Source organism: Ranitomeya variabilis, chromosome 4 (assembly GCF_051348905.1).
Source record: "Ranitomeya variabilis isolate aRanVar5 chromosome 4, aRanVar5.hap1, whole genome shotgun sequence".
Lineage (NCBI taxonomy): Eukaryota > Metazoa > Chordata > Amphibia > Anura > Dendrobatidae > Ranitomeya > Ranitomeya variabilis.
In genome coordinates this window covers 50,087,007-50,106,154 of record NC_135235.1, presented here as the reverse complement: position 1 = coordinate 50,106,154, position 19,148 = coordinate 50,087,007, and the positions used below count along the sequence as shown (strand labels likewise).

Below are 19,148 nucleotides of genomic sequence, written 5' to 3'. Positions count from 1 at the left end.
CCTGGGTGTTGTAGTACCTCCCTGCTGAGCACCACGGGATAGTCCTCACAACTGTCGTGTATGTTTCTGTTCTCTCTCTCCGTCCCCCAGATGGTTTGGATAGGACGCACCCGCATGACGGGGTAGGCCTGGAGTTATTTTATTTTACCCTAGAGACGCCCCTCTCCCACAATTGCCTCCGTTCTCTTCATTAGGTGTAAAAGGTGAGACAGACAACCTAAAGTTAACTGCCCTGCCGTAGTTCAAAGTAATGCGTAGAGCCTATTACTTCCTCGGCGTTCCGGCCACCGGCTACGCACCTCAGAAGGATGTTGCTGATCTTGGAGCATGACTCCTGGTTTTATCCCCTTTGTGCTGTGATCTCGTTTCTCACTTCTCCACAATATACCTCGCTTTGTGTCCTTTCTTAAGATGCCGCCGCAATGAGGTGCAGGCACTGCTCCGTAACGATCTGTCCTATTGCTAGGCAACTGTCAGGATCCCACCCCTGACAGGGACCCCCCTGAATCTTCCCAAGCAACGCTCTCCTCTCACTAGATCATTAGAAAAATACCAGTGAATTGAAAATATCCAACTATTTAGAATCACTCATACGCATATTATATGGAAAGGAGAACAAAGAGTTTACTACATTTTACCATTTATTACATCAAAAGATTTGGTACATAATAAAAATGGATATTGTACATCAAATACATATTATGTGAACTACCCAGGTGAGTAAAACTGACCGAAGGTCCACAGAAGATAACCAAATATAATAAAACAGGCTATTACATTGAACAGATAAATGGTAGCAACTTAGTGCGGTTTTCTCTCATAGCAGACTATAATGTTACAGCTCAATGCTCATTCCATAGACCGCCCACCTTGCTACTCTGCTTACATTAAGTACACCAGCCTGTTTACATATCAAGATTAATGGTAATAATTACCCATTTGTTGGTTTCCAACTCCTGTGAGGACCCCGATCACCCCAACGCACGTTTTGCGTGCTTGTAGCAGCCTCGCTTCCCCTGTGGACCTTCGGTCAGTTTTACTCACCTGGGTAGTTCACATAATATGTATTTGATGTACAATATCCATTTTTATTATGTACCAAATCTTTTGATGCAATAAATGGTAAAATTTAGTAAACTCTTTGTTCTCCTTTCCATATAATATGCTCTCCTCTCACTAGATGTTACCTGGGCAAAACCCAGTCAGCTTCTTCCTAACTTCCTGTCCAACCCCCAGTTTTACCAGAGTGTGAGGAGTGGCCTAATACATAGAACCCTTTGCTCCCCCTGGTGTCCGGAGTGTGAAGTGTAATGTGTGACTGTGATACCTGGCCAGGTGAACTCTTTTAGTACAATCAGACGTACCATCACTCCCCTTAGCGGCAGAGCGACGTTACTGCAACGACCAGGACTCTGGGGCGCTGCAGTTCCACTGTGGCTGGAGAAGAATGGGAGACCGCAGCGGACATAGTTTGAGATTCCCCCTGTGCAGCGGCAGGAATTTGACACCTAACAAGATGTTACGGTGACGCTGCACCAAGGTCTGTGGTAGCGGCGGGAGGCTGGTTTAGGTGAACGGTGAGCGGTATGGAGGATTAGGGGATTGTGGCCTGGTATGTAGCGGGCGGTACTTTTCGCTGGTCGCAGAGCGCTGGTGTATGCTGGATAGAAGATGGCGCCTCTCCACGCCGCTGCCTCCTCAACCAAGCCGAACAGCGCTTCCCGAGCTGCAAAAGAAGGGTTCCCAGCTTCTCCCACGGTCAGCCGTTGAAGGTAGATCCACGCTGTAGGGAACATTGTCTCTGGTGGGGTAAAAAACTTAGGAAATTCCTCCTATATGCAGGAGCTCTTTTCTGGTGTGACTGCTCCACTGTTCAGTAAGGCCACGCCCCAAAAAAGCTTACCATTTATCAGTCCATAGCGATACTTGTCGAGATTATATTACCATGACGAAGGTTATATTTGGGTTAATCAACATGAATGAGGTAAGATACAATCATAGGACATCTCAACGAAGTATACACATTTTTTAGGGTTGAGTACCTACAATTCATCCATAATTTATTCATCAATAATTTTTTTTTTTTTTTTTTTAGAAAAATTCACCAAAACGGACAAATTTGAATTCTAAAGATTTGCTCATCTCTAGTCACTATTATTGCTAATTGATATCCTGAAATGACATTTACATGATCCCTTTTTTGTTTAGCTGAAGAAACATCCTTTGGTGGAAAGAACAGAAATATTACCTGAAAATGTTACCATTTACCTAAAAAAGGTGAGACAGAATTCTTCTTATAAAGCATTGGATGTCATTGAAACAGGTTTGATTACTGAGGCCTGGTATATTCATAGATTGTTGCTTTAAAGGGAATATGTAGAACAAAAGTAACGTGTTGTTTAAAGTTTTTATGTCATATATTTATTTTACATTTTTGATAATTTGTCTCTAATTTCTCATGCCATGACCCCTGAGCCTCACAATAGGCTGATACTTTCTATTACATATTAATGGCTCCTCTGGAGTCATCTTGTTTCCATGACATGCAGTAATATATAAGGCAACACCTGTGTTAGAAAGCTGGAAGATTCCCCACTGACACAAGGTGATGGTCACAGCCCACCTTCTCCCCTTTCCTCTGCACAGAGACCTCTGCACAGCACACACCACTCTCCCATAGGAGTTAATGAGTTTTCATCAGACAGTAGTGTTCTGTGTCCTTGTAGCTGTGATATGGCATCTCAGAGCAGTCGCTTCAGCAAAATGTACAAGCTCACAAAATAAAATCCCTACAAATAGAAATCTGGTTTAGTTATGACAGTGGCCACTGTTCAATAAATGTTTTCTTTATTTGCAGGAGCGTTGGTGTTTCATATTCAGTCACAGGAAACTAAACTACACTCACCGGCCACTTTATTAGGTACACCATGCTAGTAACGGGTTGGACCCCCTTTTGCCTTCAGAACTGCCTCAATTCTTCGTGGCATAGATTCAACAAGGTGCTGGAAGCATTCCTCAGAGATTTTGGTCCATATTGACATGATGGCATCACACAGTTGCCGCAGATTTGTCGGCTGCACATCCCAAAGATGCTCCATACAAGGCAGGATGGATCCATGCTTTCATGTTGTTTACGCCAAATTCTGACCCTACCATCCGAATGTCGCAGCAGAAATCGAGACTCATCAGACCAAGCAACGTTTTTCCAATCTTCTACTGTCCAATTTCGATGAGCTTGTACAAATTGTAGCCTCAGTTTCCTGTTCTTAGCTGAAAGGAGTGGTACCCGGTGTGGTCTTCTGCTGCTGTAGCCCATCTGCCTCAAAGTTCGACGCACTGTGCGTTCAGAGATGCTCTTAGGCCTACCTTGGTTGTAACGGGTGGCGATTTGAGTCACTGTTGCCTTTCTATCAGCTCGAACCAGTCTGCCCATTCTCCTCTGACCTCTGGCATCAACAAGGCATTTCCGCCCACAGAACTGCCGCTCACTGGATTTTTTTTCTTTTTCGGACCATTCTCTGTAAACCCTAGAGATGGTTGTGCGTGAAAATCCCAGTAGATCAGCAGTTTCTGAAATACTCAGACCAGCCCTTCTGGCACCAACAACCATGCCACGTTCAAAGGCACTCAAATCACCTTTCTTCCCCATACTGATGCTCGGTTTGAACTGCAGGAGATTGTCTTGACCATGTCTACATGCCTAAATGCACTGAGTTGCCGCCATGTGATTGGCTGATTAGAAATTAAGTGTTAACAAGAAGTTGGACAGGTGTACCTAATAAAGTGGCCAGTGAGTGTATATTGTAGTAATTAGAGATAAGTTAATTAGTAAAAACTCACCGACTCTGCATTTTATCAATGGGCAACGTATGCATTATGGAGTCCTATTCACTGCTTAAAGGGAATTTGTCATCATGTAATCTGACAGCAGCACGGTGTAGGGTCAGAGACCCTGATGCCAGCGATGTATCACTTAGTTTATCAGCTGCAGCAGTTGTGACAGAATCACTGTTTTCTCTGCTGTAGATCTAGCAGAGCTCGGAATTTTGAGCCCTATGTACAGTGGGAAAAACAAGTATTTAGTCAGCCACCAATTGTGCAAGTTCTCCCACTTAAAAAGATGAGAGAGGCCTGTAACTGACATCATAGGTAGACCACAACTATGAGAGTCAAAATGAGAAAACAAATCCAGAAAATCACCTTGTCTGATTTGGCAAGATTTATTTAGCAAATTATGGTGGAAAATAAGTATTTGGTCATTAACAAAAGTTCATCTCAATATTTTGCTATATGTCCTTTGTTGGCAATGACAGAGGTCAAACATTTACTGTAAGTCTTCACAAGGTTGGCACACACTGTTAGTGGTATGTTGGCCCATTCCTTCATGCAGATCTCCTCTAGAGCAGCGATGTTTTGTTCCTTTCGCTGGGCCACAAGGACTTTCAACTCCCTCCAAAAGGTTTTCTATGGGGTTGAGATCTGGAGACCGGCTAGGCCACTCCAGGAGCTTCATATGCATCTTACAAAGCCACTCCTTTTTTGCCCTGGCAGTGTGCTTGGGATCATTATCATGCTGAAAGACCCATCCATCCAGGTTTCATCTTCAATGCCCTTGCTGATGGAAGGAGGTTTGCACTCAAAATCTCACGATACATGGCGCCATTCATTCTTTCATGTACACGGATCAGTCGTCCTGGTCCCTTTGCAGAGAAACAGCCCCAAAACATGATGTTGCCACCCCCATGCTTCACAGTAGGAATGGTGTTCTTTGGATGCAACTCAGCATTCTGCCTCCTCCAAACACGACTCCAAACAGTTGTACTTTGGTTTCCTCAGACCATATGACCTTCTCCCAATACTCTTCTGGTTTATCCCAATGCTCTCTAGCAAACTGCAGATGGGCCCGGACATGTACTGGCTTAAGCAGGGGGACACGTCTGGCACTGCAGAATGTGAGTCCCTGGTGGTGTAGTGTGTTAATGATGGTAGCCTTTGTTACAGTGGTCCCAGCTCTATGCAGGTCATTCACTAGGTCCCCCGTGTGGTTCTGGGATTGTTGCTCACTGTTGTTTTGATCATTTTGACCCCACGGGGTGAGATCTATCGTAGAGCCCAAGATCGAGGGAGATTATCAATGGTCTTGAATGTCTTTCATTTTCTTATTATTGCCCCCACAGTTGATTCCATCACACCAAGCTGCCTGCCTATTGCAGATTCAGTCTTCCCAGCCTGGTGCAGGGCTTCAATTTTGTTTCTATTGTCCTTTGACAGCTCTTTGGTCTTCACCATAGTGGAGTTTGGAGTCAGACTGTTTGAGGGTGTGCACAGGTGTGTTTTATACCGATAACAAGTTCAAACAGGAGCCATTACTACAGGTAATGAGTGGAGGACAGAGGAGCCTCTTAAAGAAGAAGTTACAGGTCTGTGTGAGCCAGAAATCTTGCTTGTTTTTAGGTCACAAAATACTTATTTTCCACCATAATTTGCAAAATAAATCTTGCCAAATCAGACAAAGTGATTTTCTGGATTTGTTTCCTCAATTTTGAGTCTCATAGTTGTGGTCTACCTATGATGTCAATTACAGGCCTCTCTCATATTTTTAAGTGGGAAAATTGCACAATGGGTCGCTGACTAAATACTTTTTTTCCCCACTGTAACTCGCCCACCACCCAGATTGGCAGCTTTCTGTCTACACCGTATATTGACAGTAAGAAGCTAATCAGTGTTGGGGGGGGGGTGAGGTTGGGCGAGGAGGCAAGAAACAGCTATCCTCTAGTAATAATCTAATGCTGATAAAACACTGATTTTATTGAAACAGCCACACAACCTAATTAATGACACATCACTGGGATCAGGGTCTCTGCCCCTACATCATGCTGTTCTCAGATTAAATAGCAAAGCCTCCTGTTAAATTCTGTTTAAGACAATGGAAGCCATCCATGATAGAAAATTTGCCAATGGATAAAATGACAACAATCTGAAATTTTTTGTTATTCGCTTAACTCTTAATTATGTGGAAACTGTCACAGCCTTGTTGAGAACTACAAGAAACTTTTTACCAGTAACTTCTTTTTCTAAGTTTTTGCAATTTGTTTTACCTATCCTATGGTATTTTGTGGAATTTTCAAACACAACACCTAGAATGACGCCATCTTGGCACAGCTATAACATTCTGGTTGCTTTTCTAGTGCTGACCAATTCCATAGCACTGTAAAAAGATGTATACCCACACAGCCATTTTCTTTCGTATGCAGATGTTACATTTTTCACGTTTGATTCATTTGCAGATCTCCCATGAAACTGTAAGCTTGGAGTTTTCTGTGGAACAAGAAGCTCTGGTGGAGAATCTGCAGCCTGCCACTGCTGTCGCGTTGGATTACTATGATCCAGGTATGTGATATAAAGAATTAAACTTATTTACAGTATTGTGCCTAATTTTTAGTCAGTTTAGGAAAAAAAATGCTGCAAACAAAGGATGCTTTAAAAAACAAATGGGCTAAGAGCTTATTTTTTACTAATTACAAAAGTTAATGAAACCAAAATCCAATGAATATTTGGTGTCTCAGCCCTTTGCCTTCAAAACAGCATCAATTCTTCTCGGTTGACTTGTCACTTGTACACAGTTTTTGAAAGAACACAACAGGGAGATTGTGCCAAACATCATGGAGAAATAACCTCAGATCTTCTGTGGATGTCTCAGGTACAAATCCTTCTGTGTCCTCATGTAATCTAAGACAGACTCAATTATGTTGATATCAGCGTTCTTTGGGGACCATATCATCCCTTCCAGCACTTCTTGTTCTTCTTTACGCTGAAGATTGTTCTTAGCAGTATGTGTGGTGTCGTTTTCCAGCTGCAGAATAAATTTGGGGCCAATCAGATGCCTTCTTAATGGAATTTGCGCAAGCCTACATGTGGTTAGTTCTCCAAGATGTTTGGAACAATCTCCTTGCCAATTTCCGTCAAAATCTGTGTACAAGTGAACTGAGAAGAATTGATGCTGTTTTGAATACAGATGGTGGTCACAATAAATGCTAATTTGATTTAGATTTTTATTTTGTTCATTCAGTTTGCATGTTATTAATGGATAAAAATAAACTACCAACACTTCCATTTTTCAAGCATTCTTTGCATCATTTTTCACAAACCTGCCTAAAACTTTTGCACAGTACTGTACAGTGCATTGATTTTTCAGAATACTGTTCACTTGATTAGAGTGTGTTACAATAATGTCAATAGACTCTCTGCTGTTTCACTCGCTTGGGAGTTTTAATGGATTAGTGGCCTCTCTATGCAAATAGAGCAGTGATCCCAAACTACGCGCCAGTGTTATGTATTGATCAGCGTGTCACTTGCTGTAGCTAAATACTATTGTCATGCTGCTACAGTGCAGTGTAATGCAACCTCCACCAGAGGGAGCTTGAGAGGCAAGTGAGACTGCGTACACAGAGTAACTCCACAGAGCAGCAGCACAGGCACCAACAAGTGGCGAGAGAGTGGTCACACAAGCTTAGTCAAAAAACGTTCAGATGCAAAGTACAAAAAGGAGTAAGCAGAATACGTGGTCAGGAACAAGCCAGGGGGTTCAGCAACGGTCGGAAGTGGATAAGAAAAAGACAGAAAGCAGTAGTGAGTCTGAATACAGGCTGAGTCAGAAACCAGATAATATAACCGAGAAACAGAGAAACACTGGGAAAATGGCAGACAGAGGAAGACAACAGACACAGGGCAAGTCAGGGATCACAGCAGGACAAATCAAGGGTTACCAGAGTCAGGTTCACACACCGAAGGCAGAACTATAGCTGACACCGCCAGCAGGATGCATGGGAGCTAAATAGTAAACCTAACCCAGAACGAGGCAGAGCAAAGTTAACCCTTGACATGATCCACCCTGAAAAAGGGCAGTCAGGATTAAACCCTGGAACGGATCATGACAACTATAGAATAATTATCAGTATCGTGTTTGGAGCCCAATCAACAGCAAAATACAACATGTAGGCCTTATAAAAATTCCAAACATATGTCTAAAATAATACTCTTAAATAAAGTAAAAACATTCCATTAGAATTCCACAAAATACAAAGGCAAATACCACCATACATTGCTCAAGTAATGCTGGCACACCTAGTAACAGTATCATATGTAAAGTTCCCTAATGATAGTGCTATACAATGTCTAAATAATTAATATTCAGATTTTCCAGAAGTCCAATGCACCAGACAATTTACAGTTCTCTGAACATAGAGAGGCAAGGGCGATAAGGCATCTCCACAGGCCATAAATCTGCTGCCTTCTAAATTCTTCTGAAAACTGTGTATGGACTTTGTGTCTGCGATCCATCAGATAACCCACTTTAATTACTTGTCTAAATCAGGGGGTCCCAGCTGCATCGAGGACATGTAGATTGTCTAAAGGCCCCATCTCACATAGCGATTTACCAATGATCACGACCAGCGATACGACCTGGCCGTGATCGTTGGTAAGTCGCTGTGTGGTCGCTGGGGAGCTGTCACACAGACAGCTCTCTCCAGCGACCAACAATCAGGGGAATGACTTCGGCATCGTTGAAACTGTCTTCAACGATGCCGAAGTCCCCCTGCAGCACCCGGGTAACCAGGGTAAACATCGGGTTACTAAGCGCAGGGCCGCGCTTAGTAACCCGATGTTTACCCTGGTTACCAAAAAAAACAAACAGTACATACTCACCATCTGATGTCCGTCAGGTCCCTTGCCGTCTGCTTCCTGCTCTGACAGTGCCGCCGTACAGTGAGAGCAGAGCGCAGCGGTGACGTCACTGCTGTGCTGTGCTCTCACTGTACGGCCGGATCTCAGTCAGAGCAGGAAGCAGACGGCAAGGGACCTGACGGACATCAGATGGTGAGTATGTACTGTTTGGTTTTTTTTACATTTACGCTGGTAACCAGGGTAAACATCGGGTTACTAAGCGCGGCCCTGCGCTTAGTAACCCGATGTTTACCCTGGTTACCAGTGAAGACATCGCTGGATCGGTGTCACACACACCGATTCAGCGATGTCAGCGGGACCTCAACGACCAAAAAAAGGTCCAGGCCATTCCGACACGACCAGCGATCTCACAGCAGGGGCCTGATCGCTGGTACGTGGCACACATAGCGAGATCGCTACTGAGGTCGCTGTTGCGTCACAAAACTTGTGACTCAGCAGCGATCTCGCTAGCGATCTCGCTATGTGAGACAGGGCCTTAAGAGTGCGAGGTCTTTTCCTTTCAATTTATAATAAAGCCATGATTCTATCGTCAATATGAGGGTGATATTCACCAATATTAATTCTGCCCTGGCGCCAATAGCCTATTTTCTTTTAGTGACTAGATATTTCTACCCAAATTTTTCAGTGTTTTAGCTCCTGATTTATATTCAATATATATTTCTATTCCAGATGAGCACACAGTGGTGGAGTATCATGCCCCATGGAATTCAGGTAAGGAATCATCTCTGAATATTTTGTCATTGGTTTTAAAATCAGCGGTTGATTGCCTTTGCATGTGAATTAAAATGCTAATTACTCAGGAAAGCAGGAATTTTATTCTGTCCTAACACTGCTGCTCCTCTCCCCATGTGTGTTTTTTATGGTTTGAGACACCCCTGTTTTTATAATAGTTTGTCCTTTCTGTCTTTATTTGAAATAAAATTGTGTATCTTATCCTATTAGTGTATTACACTCTTGATCTATTTTGCAAACTAATTGCTGCATGATCTGTATGGTTCTTTATACTGTAATAGATGACATTTTAATGACTTGTCCATGTTCAGTTGTAGCTCACTGTGCATTATCTGCTACCGAGAGAGAGGATTGTGGATACGCAAGTATAACGAAGGAGCAATGTGAGCAGAAAGGCTGCTGCGTCGACTCCAGCATTCATGAGACCAAATGGTGTTTCTTCCATGGTATGACTTCACATTTAATGTTCTTCGTACTCTTAAAACTTTTTTTTTGTCAGTGTATCACTTTTATCAGTTCTTGGTATCAGAACTAGTGATGAGCGAGTGTACTCGTTGCTCGGGTGATCTCCAAGTATTTGTTAGTGTTCAGATATTAAATTTTCATCGCTGCAGTTGAATGATTTACAGCTACTATCCAGGCTGAGTATGTGTGGGGGTTGCCTGGTTACTAGGGAATCCCCACATGTAATCAAGCTGGCTAATAGCTGTAAATCATTCAGCTGCAGCAATGAAAACTTAATCTCCGAACACTAACAAATACTCAGAGATAACCCGAGCGTGCTCTTGAAAACCCGAGCAACGAGTATACTCGCTCATCACTAATCAGAACCCTTTATTGTACACTGATGTAGTCTGAGGTAGAACATTCTGTGACTGGAGATATCTAACCCCCTAAAGACAGCCCATATACATGTGCAGCGTTTGTGCACCATCGCTACTGTATATGTATCGGGCTCAGGAACCGAGCCTGCTCCATGAAGCACTGCTGAAGTCTCTCTTACGTAGCTGGCATCCAAAAGTAACTGACCTAGCTATGATCACATCAGTTCAACCTCCTAAACACCACCATCAAGTATGACGGTTGCTTTTAAAATGGCGGCCGTCACTTCTAATGGCCATAGACCCTCCATGCGATGCAGTTGCGGACTGTTGAAGCTACATATCTGCTATGTTAAAACTCCTATAAAACACAGACTGTGACTGAACTTTATATGAGATTATCATTTTCACAGTACACTGCAGTGCAGTGAATAGGCAATCAAGTGATCTTGGGTTCAAGTCCCATAAGAAAATTAAATAAAGTTTCAAAAACATAAAAATATACAACACAGATCAAAAGTTTGGACACGCCTTCTCATTTAAAGATTTTTCTGTATTTTCATGACTATAAAAATTGTAAACTCACACTGAAGGCATCAGAACTATGAATTCACAAATGTGGAATTATATACTTAACAAAAAAGTGTGAAACAACTGAAAATATGTCTTATATTCTAGATTCTTCAAAGTAGCCACCTTTTGCTTTGATGACTGCTTTGCACACTCTTGGCATTCTCTTGATGAGCTTCAAGAGGTAGTCACCAGAAATGGTCTTCCAACAATCTTGAAGGAGTTCCCAGAGATGCTTAGCACTTTTTGGCCCTTTTGCCTTCACTCTGCGGTCCAGCTCATCCTAAACCATCTCGATTGGGTTCAGGTCTGGTGACTGTGGAGGCCAGGTCATCTGGCGTAGCACCCCATCACTCTCCTTCTTGGTCAAATAGCCCTTACACAGCCTGGAGGTGTGTTTGGAGACATTGTCCTGTTGAAAAATAAATGATGGTCCACTAAACTCAAACCGGATGGAATAGCATGCCACTGCAAGATGCTGTGGTAGCCATGCTGGTTCAGTATGCCTTCAATTTTGAATAAATCCCCAACAGTGTCACCAGCAAAGCACCCCCACACCATCACACCTCCTCCTCCATGCTTCACGGTGGGAACCAGGCATGTAGAGTCCATCCGTTCACCTTTTCTGCATCGCACAAAGAAACGGTGGTTGGAACCAAAGATATCAAATTTGGACTCATCAGACCAAAGCACAGATTTCCACTGGTTTACTGTCCATTCCTTGTGTTCTTTAGCCGAAACAAGTCTCTTCTGCTTGTTGCCTGTCCTTAGCAGTGGTTTTCTAGCAGCTATTTTTCCATGAAGACCTGCTGCACAAAGTCTACTCTTAACAGTTGTTGTTGTTAGGGCTGGCAGAACGCACCAAATAATAATAAGGATGGTATAAGGTGCGTTCGCAGCCCGGGGTCCACTGTGCAGAGAAGACACCTGCTGCTTGGTAATGGCGGACAGTACTGTTGTGATCCTAATGGCAGAGGATCTCAGGGTCTTCAGCAAAGTCTGCAAACATAAAAACTAGCTCTTAGGGAGGTGGTAACTGAGCTGACCACATACCTGATCGTAGCCCACAAATAATAGCAGCCGGGGAACGTGCCTACGTTGGTTCTAGACGTCTCGCGCCAGCCGGAGATCTAACTAACCCTTTCAGAGAAAATACAGACCTCACTTGCCTCCAGAGAAAGATACCCCAAAGTAGATACAGGCCCCCAACAAATAATAACGGTGAGGTAAGAGGAAAGGACAAACGTAAGTATGAACTAGATTCAGCAAAGAGAGGCCCACTAAATAATAGCAGAAATATAGAAAGCGGACTTATGTGGTCAGCGAAAAACCCTACCAAAATATCCACGCTGAATATCCAAGAACCCCCGTACCGACTAACGGTATGGGGGGAGAATATCAGCTCCCTAAGAGCATCCAGCAAAATCAGGAATCACATTATGAACAAGCTGGACAAAAACAGAATAATACAAATAAACAAAAAAAAACAAGAAAGCAGGACTTAGCTTATGTTGCAAAAATCAGGACCAGTAGACAAGAGCAACCAGACAAGGACTGATTACATGGATGCCAGGCAATGGACTAAGACTCCAGGAAGTTTAAATAGAAACACCCAGAGTCTTAACGAAGCAGGTGACTACCAACCTGGGGAAAGAGATCCAAGAGCCATACCGCGAGTGACCACAAGAGGGAGCCCCAAAAGTATAGTTCATAACAGTACCCCCCCTTTAAGGAGGGGTCACCGAACCCTCACCACGACCACCAGGGCGATCAGGATGGGCAGCGTGAAAGGCACGAACCAAATTGGCCGCATGAACATCAGAGGCGACCACCCAGGAATTATCCTCCTGACCATAGCCCTTCCATTTGACCAGCTACTGAAGCCTCCGTCTAGAGAGACGAGAATCTAAGATCTTCTCCACCACACACTCCAACTCGTCCCCAACCAAGACCGGAGCAGGAGGGTCAACAGCAGGAACCACAGGCACAATGTACAGCCGCAATAAGGACCTATGGAACACATTGTGAATGGCAAACGACTGTCATGATTCCCAATGGCAGGGACTCAGGCAAAAACGGACTAGCTCTAGGAAGCTGGAATCTCAGATGACCGCGATGCTGAACCTAACACACAAATAATAGTAGCCGGGGGGCGTGCCTACGTTTTATCCCTAGACGTCTCGCACCAGCCGGAGATCTAGCTACCCCTAGTAGAGGAATACACAGACCTGACTTGCCTCCAGGGAAACCCCAAAAGTGATAGTAGCCCCCCACATATAATAACGGTTAGGTAAGAGAAAAACACGTACGCAGTATGAATATAGGTTCAGCAAAGAGAGGCCCTCTGACTAGATAGCAGAAAATACGAAAGAGGACTTCGCGGTCACCTCAAAACCCTAAAAAACCATCCTGAAATTACCTTTAACTCCGATATCAACTCATGACACCGGAGTAGTAATTTCAGATCACTAGAGCTTCCAGCAGCAACAGAATATTAATGCGTGCTGGACAAACAAACACAAAAATACAAAAGATCCAACTTAGCTGAATTGCAGACTTGGAGCAGGTAGCAAGCAACAGAGGTGCTCTGGTAACATTGATTGCCGGCACTAGAATGACTGAGAAGCCAAACTAAATAGGAAACTCCCAATTCCTGATGGGAACAGGTGCACTGGAAATAAAAGACAAAAGTAAGCCAGTACCACCAGTAGCCACCAGAGGGAGCCAAAAACAGAATTCACAACAGTACCCCCCCCTTAAGGAGGGGGCACCGAACCCTCATGAGAACCACCAGGGCGATCTGGATGCGCCCTATGAAAGGCGCGGACCAAATCAGAGGCATGAACATCAGAGGCAGTCACCCAAGAATTATCTTCCTGACCGTATCCCTTCCATTTAACCAAATATTGAAGTCTCCGTCTGGAAACGCGAGAGTCCAAAATCTTTTCCACAACATACTCCAATTCACCCTCCACCAGCACAGGAGCAGGAGGCTCAACAGAAGGAACAACCGGTACCTCGTACCTCCGCAACAACGACCGATGGAAGACATTATGAATGGCGAAAGATGCTGGTAGGTCCAAACGAAAAGATACAGGATTAAGAATCTCCAAAATCTTATAAGGACCTATGAACCGAGGTTTAAACTTAGGAGAAGAGACCTTCATAGGGACAAAACGAGAAGACAACCACACCAAGTCCCCAACACGAAGACGATGACCCACACGACGATGACGATTAGCAAACTGTTGAGTCTTCTCCTGAGACAACTTCAAATTGTCCACCACATGACTCCAAATCTGGTGCAGTCTATCCACCACAGTGTCCACTCCAGGGCAATCCGAAGATTCCACCTGACCAGATGAAAAACGAGGGTGAAACCCTGAATTTTCAAAATCATATGAAAAACCTCAATCTAAAATGGTATAATTTTATTATTAAAAACAAGGCAGACAGAACCACCTAGAACCAAACACACAAAAAACCAAAAAACGTGAAAAAAAAGTGCACAAAACGACTAAAATCAGTGGGAAAAACCTGGACAACCCTACTCCAACCACTAGTTTATCCCTACCTGGCTGCGGAGGTAGGCACCCTAGGGGGAGCGTTATGGCGCCCCCGCTCCTCGATGGCTGACCCTGGGGGCCCTGATTGACCCTACAGCCTCTAGTGTAAGCCACTACCCACACACTAAAGGGTCCTCTAGCGCTATACAGAAAAATACTATTATAGGGATAGCCTGATTCCCACCAAAGAAACGCTAAATGTACACAGACACATATGGCGATATGTATGTCTCAATGGTATAATTGATTCACAGCGGCCCCAACATCCTATGCCTCGTGTAAAATCCAGTTACACATACAGATCCACCTGATCGTCTGGGCATAAATGTATATAAATATTTTTATGGGCAAACATTTACAGTGGTGTGGTTAGAGATCCTAAAGGCCAGCTCGGCTGAATAGATTCGTATGATTCCAGATGCTTAAGCCAAATTAACCACAAATATATTCATATAGTTAGAGATACTTAAGGCCACATTGGCTCAATGTCATATATGGATCATGTCTCATTTGGACAATTCCAACACCATTCCAACAATACTAACAATAGCCCATATGTAGCCACCAAATATGGCCATTGATACTCATCTGAGCTGCTGTGTACCACCAACTGCCATATCAAGAACACGCCTCAACACGTTTCGCCTTCGCAGGCTCATCAGGAGGCCAGATATACCGATGTATTGTGTATCATCATGTTGTGGATAGCTGAATGCCCTCTGTCGCTCAACTCACATTTATAACTACCGCCGGACTAAGACACGTGTATGGTCTCCTTACCACTTCCTGTCGCGTCTAGTGGTTTGCTTTGCGCATGTCCGCACGCCCTCTGCGCAGAAAGAACAACATATCACTGCTTGTGCGCATGAAGCTGATACAGCAATAGTGCGCATGTCTACGGAATTCCACGTAGCTTCACAGCGCATGCTCCGGAGAGCCGGTAAAAATACTGCCAGAATACCAGCTATACCGCTCAAAGATACTGAACTCCCGCGCATGCCCCAAAGGAACCGATATTGCTTTGTCCCCACCACGTATGCTGCAGAATACTTGTCATCGCAACTTCATCTAGTCTCTAGTAAATTACACTGTGCCCGCATCCTAAGTGTGCAGAACCAGCCCCAGTGTCCTTTTGTCGCGCATCAAGCCACAGGAGCGTTAATACGCAAGTATATGAAACAACCTTTCACATTATTCCACCACGCTAGCTACGGAGACCAAAAGTCTGTATTTTCAAGATGCTAGCTATGTAATTCAGAGATCCTATATTTTAACACGTGCCACATGGGCTAGTATCGGCTGATAGTATACCTCCACAGGGAGAGTCCCCCTCGTCACTATGGCACGAACTATGACAGGTTCGTGCCATAGTGACGAGGGGGACTCTCCCTGTGGAGGTCTCACATGGATTTCCATGCAATTATCCGCTGACATATGATTCTATATTATATCAATACTATCTGGTATACTATCAGCCGATGCTAGCCCATGTGGCACGTGTTAAAATATAGGATCTCTGAATTACATAGCTAGCATCTTGAAAATACAGACTTTTGGTCTCCGTAGCTAGCGTGGTGGAATAATGTGAAAGGTTGTTTCATATACTTGCGTATTAACGCTCCTGCGGCTTGATGCGCGACAAAAGGACACTGGGGCTGGTTCTGCACACTTAGGATGCGGGCACAGTGTAATTTACTAGAGACTAGATGAAGTTGCGATGACAAGTATTCTGCAGCATACGTGGTGGGGACAAAGCAATATCGGTTCCTTTGGGGCATGCGCGGGAGTTCAGTATCTTTGAGCGGTATAGCTGGTATTCTGGCAGTATTTTTACCGGCTCTCCGGAGCATGCGCTGTGAAGCTACGTGGAATTCCGTAGACATGCGCACTATTGCTGTATCAGCTTCATGCGCACAAGCAGTGATATGTTGTTCTTTCTGCGCAGAGGGCGTGCGGACATGCGCAAAGCAAACCACTAGATCCGACAGGAAGTGGTAAGGAGACCATACACGTGTCTTAGTCCGGCGGTAGTTATAAATGTGAGTTGAGCGACAGAGGGCATTCAGCTATCCACAACATGATGATACACAATACATCAGTATATCTGGCCTCCTGATGAGCCTGCGAAGGCGAAACGCGTTGAGGCGTGTTCTTGATATGGCAGTTGGTGGTACACAGCGGCTCAGATGAGTATCAATGGCCATATTTGGTGGCTACATATGGGCTATTGTTAGTATTGTTGGAATGGTGTTGGAATTGTCCAAATGAGACATGATCCATATATGACATTGAGCCAATGTGGCCTTAAGTATCTCTAACTATATGAATATATTTGTGGTTAATTTGGCTTAAGCATCTGGAATCATACGAATCTATTCAGCCGAGCTGGCCTTTAGGATCTCTAACCACACCACTGTAAATGTTTGCCCATAAAAATATTTATATACATTTATGCCCAGACGATCAGGTGGATCTGTATGTGTAACTGGATTTTACACGAGGCATAGGATGTTGGGGCCGCTGTGAATCAATTATACCATTGAGACATACATATCGCCATATGTGTCTGTGTACATTTAGCGTTTCTTTGGTGGGAATCAGGCTATCCCTATAATAGTATTTTTCTGTATAGCGCTAGAGGACCCTTTAGTGTGTGGGTAGTGGCTTACACTAGAGGCTGTAGGGTCAATCAGGGCCCCCAGGGTCAGCCATCGAGGAGCGGGGGCGCCATAACGCTCCCCCTAGGGTGCCTACCTCCGCAGCCAGGTAGGGATAAACTAGTGGTTGGAGTAGGGTTGTCCAGGTTTTTCCCACTGATTTTAGTCGTTTTGTGCACTTTTTTTTCACGTTTTTTGGTTTTTTGTGTGTTTGGTTCTAGGTGGTTCTGTCTGCCTTGTTTTTAATAATAAAATTATACCATTTTAGATTGAGGTTTTTCATATGATTTTGAAGATTGTTACCTCGTGTCTATTTCATCCTCACTTGAGATTTGAAACCCTGAATTGCAAAAGAAAGGAGAAACCAGAGTGGCAGAACTGGCCCGATTATTAAGGGCAAACTCTGCCAACGGCAAAAAGGCGACCCAATCATCCTGATCAGCAGACACAAAACACCTCAAATAAGTCTCCAAGGTCTGATTAGTTTGCTCCGTCTGGCCATTAGTCTGAGGATGGAATGCAGACGAGAAAGACAAATCAATGCCCATCCTGGCACAGAACGCTCGCCAGAACCTAGACACAAATTGAGATCCCCTGTCAGAAACGATGTTTTCCGGGATACCATGTAAACGAACCACATTCTGAAAAAACAAAAGGAACCAACTCCGATGAAGAAGGCAATTTGGGCAAGGGTACCAAATGAACCATCTTAGAAAAACGGTCACACACCACCCAAATGACGGACATTTTCTGAGAAACCGGGAGGTCCGAGATAAAGTCCATAGAGATGTGCGTCCACGGCCTCTTCGGAATAGGCAAGGACAACAACAATCCACTAGCCCGAGAACAGCAAGGCTTGGCCCGAGCACAAACATCACAAGACTGTACAAAAGTACGCACATCCCGAGACAGGGAAGGCCACCAGAAGGACCTGGCCACCAAATCTCTGGTACCAAAAATTCCAGGGTGGCCTGCCAACACAGAAGAATGAACCTCCGAGATGACTCTACTGGTCCACTCATCTGGAACAAACAGTCTCCCAGACGGACAACGATCAGGCCTATCAGTCTGAAACTCCTGCAAAGCACGTCGCAAGTCTGGGGAGACAGCAGACAAAATCACCCCATCCTTAAGGATACCCGTAGGCTCAGAATCACCAGAGGAGTCAGGCTCAAAACTCCTAGAAAGGGCATCTGCCTTCACATTTTTCGAACCGGCAAGTATGAAACCACAAAATTAAACCGGGAGAAAAACAACGACCAGCGCGCCTGTCTAGGATTCAGACGCCTGGCAGACTCAAGGTAAATCAGATTCTTGTGATCAGTCAAGACCACCACCTGATGTCTAGCACCCTCAAGCCAATGACGCCACTCCTCAAATGCCCACTTCATAGCCAAGAGCTCCCGATTACCGACATCATAATTTCGCTCGGCAGGCGAAAACTTTCGAGAGAAGAATGCACATGGTCTCATCACTGAGCAATCGGGACTTCTCTGCGACAAAACCGCCCCCGCTCCAATCTCGGAAGCATCAACCTCGACCTGAAAAGGGAGCGAAACATCAGGCTGGCGCAACACAGGGGCAGAAGAAAAGCGGCGCTTAAGCTCCCGAAAGGCCTCCACAGCCGCAGAGGACCAATTGGCAACATCAGCACCCTTCTTAGTCAAATCAGTCAGAGGCTTAGCAACACTTGAAAACCCAGTTATAAATCGACGATAGAAATTAGCAAAGCCCAAGAATTTCTGAAGACTCTTCAGGGAAGTAGGCTGCGTCCAATCACAAATAGCCCGAACCTTGACAGGATCCATCTCAACAGAAGAAGGGGAAAAAATGTACCCCAAAAAAGAGATCTTCTGAACCCCAAAAATACACTTTGAACCCTTTACAAACAAAGAATTGGCCCGCAAAACCTGAAAAACCTTCCTAACCTGTTGAACATGCAACTCCCAGTCATCCGAAAAAATCAAAATATCATCTAAATACACAATCATAAATTTATCCAGGTATTTACGGAAAATATCGTGCATAAGGACTGAAAGACTGAAGGGGCATTAGAA

At 44.3% G+C, this 19,148-nt stretch overlaps 1 protein-coding gene across 1 annotated transcript in view; it reads left to right on the top strand.

Annotated features, from left to right (window-relative positions):
- LOC143769705 (alpha-2-macroglobulin-like protein 1) overlaps nucleotides 1-19,148 on the top strand; it is a 120,410-nt gene that overhangs the window by 73,975 nt on the left and 27,287 nt on the right. The window contains exons 10-13 of the mRNA XM_077258491.1: nucleotides 2,209-2,277; nucleotides 6,288-6,390; nucleotides 9,415-9,456; nucleotides 9,789-9,923. The gene's annotated coding sequence lies outside the window, so the exon portion shown is untranslated. The remainder of the gene's footprint in view (nucleotides 1-2,208; nucleotides 2,278-6,287; nucleotides 6,391-9,414; nucleotides 9,457-9,788; nucleotides 9,924-19,148) is intronic.